Raw genomic sequence first — 8587 nt, 5'->3', positions numbered from 1 at the left:
CCCATTAATCACTAATTAAGAAAATTCTCTGAGGCATTTTCTCAATTGAGGTTTCCTCCTCTCAGATGACTATAGTTTGTGACAAGTTGACATAAATCTAGCCAACACAACTTAGCCCTTGTCAAACTTGACAATAAATGCATCACTCTTAAGCCACAACCTTTCCTTTCTTGTTCATCTCCAAGATCACACATTAAGATATCACCACATAAAACATTTTACAAACTTAAAACATCTCACATCCTTATTCAAGTACATTTAAAGTTGTCTCTTTAAAGATGTCCAGTGTCTTTCAAAATCCAATTTCTCTGTTTAAAAAAGAATTATTTGAGAGTTTAAGTTTAAAGTCTCTCAACTTATGGGCTCCTGAAAAATAAAAGATGCTCTTTCTTATTTCAAGAGAGAAGCACCACGGCACAGTCACAATCTAAACAAAGCAAAACCAAACTCCCAACCGTATAAATAGTAGAAGGTCCAATGATGGACCCACTTACCATCTTCAGCGCTCCTCCAAGGGTCTTGCATCAGTTTTCTGACTGGACTCTCTGCAGCACACACAGCTTTTCTTCCAGGCTCTAGCTGGTTCTACTCCACAGCTGCTAGTGGTGGTGGTGGTCATCCTACGGCACTGGCATCTCCAAAAATGCTGGGGCCTTCTGCTGCAACTGGACTGCACTTTCACCAAAAGCCTCTTCTAGGCTCTCTTCCTGGTGCTAAGCCTCAACATCCCTGCATGACCCTTTCAAAGCCAGGCCTTCAACTGCCACCGAGGCTGCACTTTCACCAATGGCCTCTCATGGCCTCTCACAGTGCCAAGTCTCAGCTTCTCTCCATAATCCCTTCATGCCTTCAAATCCAGTACCACCTGGGTGACTCTTACAGTACCAAGTTTGGTTGTCAACACAAGGTACAACCTTGGCCACCTCACGAACACAGTTTCTGTTGGCTGACTCTCAGGAAACACTTTCCAGAAGATTTCACCTCAACAATGCTGGTCTCTTCTTAATCAGCAACAATTATTCAGCTCTAATTGATCCGCATTGAGTATCCCACCAAAGCAAAGGTTTTACTTTAGTACTTTTGATATCTTGTTAATCACAGCTGATTCTTCAGCCCCAGCTAACCAGAACCATAGAATCTTAATTAAAATAACAAATGGCCCTGATAGTCTTTAAACTTCCTGCTGAAACTTCACAAGCCAGGCCTTCATCTTCTACACTGCTCTCAAACTTTCTTTTCTTACAAGTTCTTACAGAACAGCTCATTGTGTTCCCAACATTCGATGCTTTTCTAACACAAATTTCCAAAATCCTTTCACAATCTTCCCCAAAACAACATGCTCAGGTCTATCACAATACCCTACTATCCTGATATCAGCTTGTCTTAGGGTTTCTATTGCTTTGATGAAACACCATAACTAAAAAGCAAGTTGGGGAGGAAAGGGTTCATTTGGCTTACACTTCTACATTGTAGTCCATCACTGAAGTAAGAAAGGAACTCAAACAGGGCAGGAACCTAAAAGCAGGAGCTGATGCAGAGGCAATGGAGCAATGCTGCTTACTGGCTTGCTCCATGTGGCTTCCTCAGCCTGCTTGTCTTATAGAACTCAGGACCACCAGCCCAGGGATGGTCCCAACCCACAATAGGCTGGGCCCTTCCCTATTAACCACTAATTAAGAAAATTCTCTGCAGGCTGTCTCACAGCCTGATCTTAATGGAGGCACTTTCTCAGTTGAGTTTCCTTCCCTCAGGTGACTATAGTTTGCGTCAAGTTGACGTTAGTCTAGCTAGCACACTTATCTATGGTGCAGTGTAAATAATTTACTTCATACTCCTCTTACCACGTCTTCCCTGCTGTGATGAACTGTATCCTCTCACATTTTGAGCCAAAATAAACCCTTTCTCCAGTGTGATGTTTTTGGTCAGACTCTTTATCACAGCAATGAGAAAAGTAGCCGATACTGAAAACTGTAGACAAGTCCTGAAATTCTGCCTATAAAGTCATTTTATCCTAATGTTATAACAAATATCAACACATCTAGCAAATATCAATGCATTTAGCAATAACCTTTCTAAATGTAGGCTCTCCAATATTGTGGTTTATAGGTAGAATAATTGTGTTTATTGAATTCCAACCAGCTGTATATGACAACCCAAAATTCTGCAGATTTAGATTACTGTGTGGTAGTTTGAATGTACATGGCTCCCATAAGTTCATAGGAAGTGACACTATTAGATGGTGTGGCTTTGTTGGAAGAAGTGTGTCACTGTAGGGACAGTTTTTGAGATCTCCTATGTTCAAGTTATGCCTAGTTTAGACACTGATTCCTTCTGCTGCCTACAGATCAAGATGTAGATCTCTCAGCTACTTCTTTAGGGCCATGTCTGCCTGCACACCACCGTGTCCCACCATGATGTTAATTGACTAAACCTCTGAAACTGTAAGCCACCCCTGTAGTTGGTACCGGTTCCACCTATGCCCAATTAAATGTTTTCCTTTGTAAGAATTGCTGTGGTCATAGTGTTTCTTCACAGCAATAGAAGCCCTAACTAACACACCATGACAGGAAGAACACTACCTATTTTCCAAGAAATTATATGTTCATTACTTTCCTATCTTATGAGTTACTATGTAAAACACTTTAAAATTAGTTTACCTAGGACAGACATTTCTATTTTGACTTATCAGAACCAACTTTAATTTGACCAGAAAAATGCAAAAATATTAACAAGATGTTTTCTCTAAAAGAAACATTACCAATAAACTTGGCTGTATTCTTCAAGTGAAGTTTTACATTTGATTCAAAGTGTATCTGAATTGACTTGCACCCTGTTTTCACTGATACAGCTGAGTGTTTCAATGTTAATTTTCGTGATTTGGGGTCTGGTTTCTTTTTAATTGTCATCTATTAAAACTGTCTTTAATAATTTCACAGATTGATATGTTATTTTCTGATTACCATCACCCTTGACATTTCTTAGCTTCCTTCCATCCCTAGTATCAGCATCCACAAGTCCCTTTCTCAGACATATGTATTTTCATTTTGTTTAACCATTGTCATCTGTATGGCCATGGGTTTGCAATTGTCTACTGGAGCATGGTGGGCTCATCAGTGAGCACACAGATGAAGAGAATATCTGCCCATCCTCAGAATCCATCAGTCTTTAGTGAGAGTTGGTGCCCACACAATGATCTGGAAGTTATTATTATTATTATTATTATTTTTTATTTTACATCCAGACCACAGTTTCCTCTCCTTCCTGTCCTCTGAGTCCCTCCCTCCAACGTACCCTTCTCCCCATCCACTCTTCCTCTGTTTCTCTTCAGAAAAGAGAAGGCCTCCCATGGATATGAACCAAACAGGGCATATCAAGTTGCAATAATACTAGGCACTTCCCCTCAGATTAAGGCTGGACAAGGCAACCTAGTATGAGAAAAATGGTCCCAAAAGCTGTCAAAAGAGTCAGAGAGCCCCCAGTCCCATTGTTAGGAATCCCACAAAAAGACTAAGCTACAAAATTTTAACATATATGCAGGGGGCCTAGGTCACTCCCATGTAGCCTCCCTGGTTGTCAGTTCAGTCTCTCTGAGCCCTTACGAATCCAGGTTAGTTGAGTCTGGGTTTTCTTGTGGTATCCTTGACTCCTCTGCCTCCTACAATCTTTCCTCATCCTCTTCCACAGGATTCCTCAAGCTCCTCCACTTAATCTTTGACTGTAGGTCTTTGTATCTGTTTCCATCGGTTGCTGAGTGATGCCTCTCTGAAGACATAGGAACCAGTCTATGAGAATAGCAGAACATCATCAGCAATCATTTGATTGATTTTTTTTGCCAGTTGTGTTTGGTCCTATCCTAGGTCTCTGGGCTATTCAGCCTCTGGGTCCTGACCCTCTAGGCACTGTCAGGGGTGGGTTCCCTCTTAGCATGGGTCTCAAGCTGGACCAGTCATTCATTGGCTACTCCCCCAATTTCTGAGCCATTTTTACCGCCAGAATATGTTGTAGGCAGAACAAATAAGTGTGGGGAGGATGGAGGGAGAGATTACTGAGAGAGACAACTGGAATTAAGGGGCATATTGGGGATGAGCTAGAAACCTAGTGCAATGGAAACTCCCAGGTATCTATGAGGGTGGTCCTCACTAAGACTCCTAGCAATGGGAGATATGGAGCCTGCACTGGCCATCTCCTGTGAGGAGGCAAGACTTCTAGTAGAGGGTTGGGTCACCAACCCAGCCATATAACCTTTGATCTGGGAGTGTTTTAACAGCAGCAAATGCCTGCCATCAACTTTGCTAATGCTCACTGAGCTGATATTTTTCTATATATATTAGAATTTCTTTTCTATATATATGTTACATGAATATCTCTGCAAATGCTGTGATCTTGTGCAAAAGAATAAAGGACCATTGTTTGTCAAAAGTATGTGAGAAAGCACCTATTCTGCATGGACACTCACAAATATCATAAATGTTATATTGTTCTTTCAAAGAGCAGTAATTCTCAGTTTATGATATTTGGATAACTTACCCATCTGTATCCTCAGGAATTATGCATTGCATTAATCATCCCATAATATCTAAGCATCCTTATCTCTATAACGAAGCCTTGAGATAGTGTCTTAGTTACTGTTCTACTGCTGTGAGGAGACGCCATGATCAATACAGTTTATAGGAGAAAGTATTTCCTTGGGGCTTATTTACAGATTCAGAAGGTTAGTCCATGATCATTGTGGAGAGCATGGCAGCAGGTAGGCAGACATGGCTCCAGAGCAGTAGCTGAGATATTACATCCAGATCTTCAGCCTGGAGTAGGCCTTTAAAACCTCAAACTCCACTCCCATTGACACATCTCCTCCAAGAAGGCCAAATCTTCCTGAACAGTTCACCAAGAGGAGGCCAGGGAGGCCATTCTCATTCAAACCACCACAGATAAGTTCCCTTAAATGTCCTTCAAAGCTTTCCAGTTCTATTCATATAACCTCAGAAGTGATTGCATCCTTAGGTTCCATGTGACTGGGATGTTCCTGGGGTGAAATAAAGATAAGAAGTAGTGCCTGTTCCTAGTCCTCATCAAGTTCACAAGGACCTGAGAATGTCTAGCAACAAAACATACTATGGATGGAGAAAAACAAAGATTAGTAAGGCTTAAGGAAGATGACAGTGCTTTATAATATGTGTATAAAGCAGAACAGATATTGAAAGTCTACATCACTTAAATCTGTCCTTATCATTTCATCCAAAATGCTGTGTTTACTCCTCCTTCTGTTGAATGAGTTAAGATGGATAATGGGCAATCAAATTATAGACATCAAAACACAACTTGATTCAATACAAAGAATGTCATAGGTCTAGGAAGTTAAACCTATTAAAATAGTCTAACTTACATGATGACATGAGGTAAACATAGATTATAATAACCATTCATGGGGAAAATGAAGTATGAATGGTGATTACATAAATAAAAGTCATTTTCAAGTATAAAAACCTGTAACTATTATACTAATACAGAAAATAATTTCTTAACCCTTCATTCCAAAACCCATTAGAATTGCTGGAAATTTCCAAATTTATTAACAAGCTTCTCTGATTATTATAAAATAACACCTTGAATGATCCTAGATAAGAAAACATTTTGTTCCTTACTATTACAAAATGGTGTCCTATGTAGGAGAAAGAATGTGCATCTCTGCGGCTTTCAAAATATCTCTTTCATGTTTGTAAAAGGTGCACTGCAATATATGCCCTCAGTTCTCAATATATTAAATAATCCTACAGTGCTTTATACATTATTTACAAGTTATAGAAACAAAAAACCCAACTACAATATGTTTCTTCTCCTAGATATTTGCCTGCCAATTTTCCTACACATCCTTCTAGCCCATTTTTATTTTTGCCAAGTCCTTACTCACTTTCATTCCACTTACACTGTCTCTGCATCTTTTGACCCCACTGGCTCTTTGAGGCTCACTCAGTTGCTTAGCAGAGCTATGGGACATCCTTGTTGGTTCTGTGTCTTCTAGTGTCACCCTGGGGCAGGAATGAGTTCAACAGAATGCTCCATGTCCTTGTGATGCGCTAGCTCTCCTTCAGCACCTGTCATACCTCCCTGAAGCCTCATCTTCACAATGACTGACTGTAAGGCAGACCTAACTAAAACAGATGGAAACTGGGAGAGTCACAGTGTGAGAACAACAGGTAACAATGCTGCTCTAAACATTTCTAGCATTTTCCTCTTCAAACAAATAAAAACAAACAAACAAACAAAAATCCCAACTCTATGATCCAGCCATTCCCAGGCATTCCAGAGACACCCACCACCACAGAATAACCAGCTGTGTTGGTTTAGACAGAGTGTTACAACCTGATATCTGGATTCTCTTGTGTTCCTCCACTCCAACTCATTCTCACTCCTGATATCTAAAGCTGTATTTTCATTTCAGTGGTTCTCAACATGTGGGTCAAGACCCCCATGGGGGGCTGCATATCAGATATTTATATTACAATTCATAACAGTAGCAAAAATAAAGTTATCAAGTAACAGCGGAATAATTTTGTGGTTGGGGGTCACCACAACATGAGGATCTTTATTAAAGGGTCAAAGTATTAGGAAGGTTGAGAACCACTGGTCTGTATCATGGTGCCAAACCAGAACACTCACTGAAGTTCTGTGCTTAGGTACAGAGATTCTTGACAGTTTGTACAAAGAGTGCAAGAAAAGTTTTGCGTACCCAGAGTTGCAAAGCTGGTCTCATGCTTTCTTCTAGGAGTTTGTTTACCTGGTGTTATACTTAGATCAGTTCTAATTTGAGGTGTGTGAGTGTGTGTGGTGTGAAAGAAAGATCAAAGTTCTTTTTTTCCATGTGGCTCTTTCATGGTTGAATGAATCTTTTATCTGCTTGATGTAATTCAGTGTTGACTCATTTAGCGTAACTGTAGAGTAACTTTGAAATCAAGTAGAATTATTCTCCAAAATTATATCTTTTTTAGAGTTGCTTTTTATGTTCCAAGTCTTTTACATTGCTGTAGAAATTTCAGAAATTTGCTTGACAACTTTTACTAAAAAGCATGCTAGAGCTTTCACTAAGGTGAGATTGGAGCTACAGCTCAATTTTGGAATCACTGTCATCTTAACAATATTGCTTTATAAAAACTTATACAGATCATATGAATTCCAAAAATTAAAATGAAGTTCATCACAGTAAATTATTTTACTTAAAAAAAATTGACCATTTGGAGACAAGAAGCCACAGACTAAAGTAGGATGTTTTTAAATCACGTATTTGACAACGAACTCATGTCTATAATATATTTAAAAAACTCTCAGAATCAACTAACGAGAAAAAAAACACATTTATTGTGTAAAAGTGTTAAATAGAAATTCCACTATGTGATGTCAAAACACACACACACACACACACACACACACACACACACACACACACACACAATAGATTCATCATCCTTTGCATTTTTAAAGTAAAAATTGCAATCTAAATGAAATTTCATAATACAATTATGATGACAGACTTCAGGGAGACTAGAACTATCAGCTCTATTTCTGGGAAATGGGAATGACACAACCTGGTGAGGAATGATTTAGCAACTTTTCTTTTTTCTTATTTAGTTTTTATTCATGTTCATAAACTTAACTCTGCAATCCACCTAGACTTAGAAGGGAATGAAAAAAATATGAAACTCAAAGAACTTCAATGAGAACAGAGATACCTGAGGACTGTAGCAGATGGGGTGGGGTGCTCTCCTGAGCTACAGAAAGAGTAGTCTGGTGGGTAAAAAGCCTGCAAATCAAAAAAACTTAGTAGTCCAAAGTCAGAAATGGTGATCTTCTTGCTGGTCTTGCCATTCCTGGATCCCAAATGCTCCATTGCTTCCAGGATGCTCACATCTTCTTTCACCTTCCCAAAGATCACATGTTTGCCAGCCAGCCACTCAGTCTTGGCAGTGAAGATAAAACAAAACAAAACGAAACAAAAAACTGGGAACCATTTGTGTTTGGTCCAGCATTTGCCATGGACAAGACGCCAGGACCTGTATGCTTCAGGATGAAGTTCTCATCCTCAAATTTCTCCCCATAGATGGACCTGTGGCCAGTGCTATTATGGCTTCTGAAGTCACCACTTTGGCACATGAATCCTGGAATAATTCTGTGAAAGGAGAAGCCCTTATATCCAAATCCTTCCTCTCCAGTGCTCAGACTAAGAAAGTTTTCTGCTGTCTTTGGAACTTTTTCTGCAAACAGCTGTATGCAGACACAGTCCAGGGGCTCGCCATCAGCCACGATGCTGAACAACACTGTTGTGTTGACTATGTCTTCAGTAAGCGGCCACAGGGCACAGTGGAGTCTGCAAAGCATGTTTGGCAACTTCTTCAAGTGTTAAATACATGCCTGCCATAAGATGGAGCCACCTCACTTCTAGGTATTTGCCCATAGACATGAATGCTTATGCCCCCTCCTAAGACTTGCACATATATGTTTATAGAAGTTTCTAGTGTAACAGACAGAGCTGTGAATGAGTTTAAATGCCTGTCAGAATAGTCATGGATAAGAAAATTGTGAAATAATGATACAA

The 8587-nt window shown here is 39.7% G+C and overlaps 1 pseudogene; it reads right to left on the bottom strand.

Annotated features, from left to right (window-relative positions):
• Positions 1 to 7644: 7644 nt before the first annotated feature.
• On the bottom strand, positions 7645 to 8370 carry LOC131911048 (peptidyl-prolyl cis-trans isomerase A-like; annotated as a pseudogene).
• Positions 8371 to 8587: the final 217 nt, after the last annotated feature.

This window comes from Peromyscus eremicus, chromosome 5 (assembly GCF_949786415.1).
Source record: "Peromyscus eremicus chromosome 5, PerEre_H2_v1, whole genome shotgun sequence".
Lineage (NCBI taxonomy): Eukaryota > Metazoa > Chordata > Mammalia > Rodentia > Cricetidae > Peromyscus > Peromyscus eremicus.
This window is presented reverse-complemented; position numbering and strand designations above follow the sequence as displayed.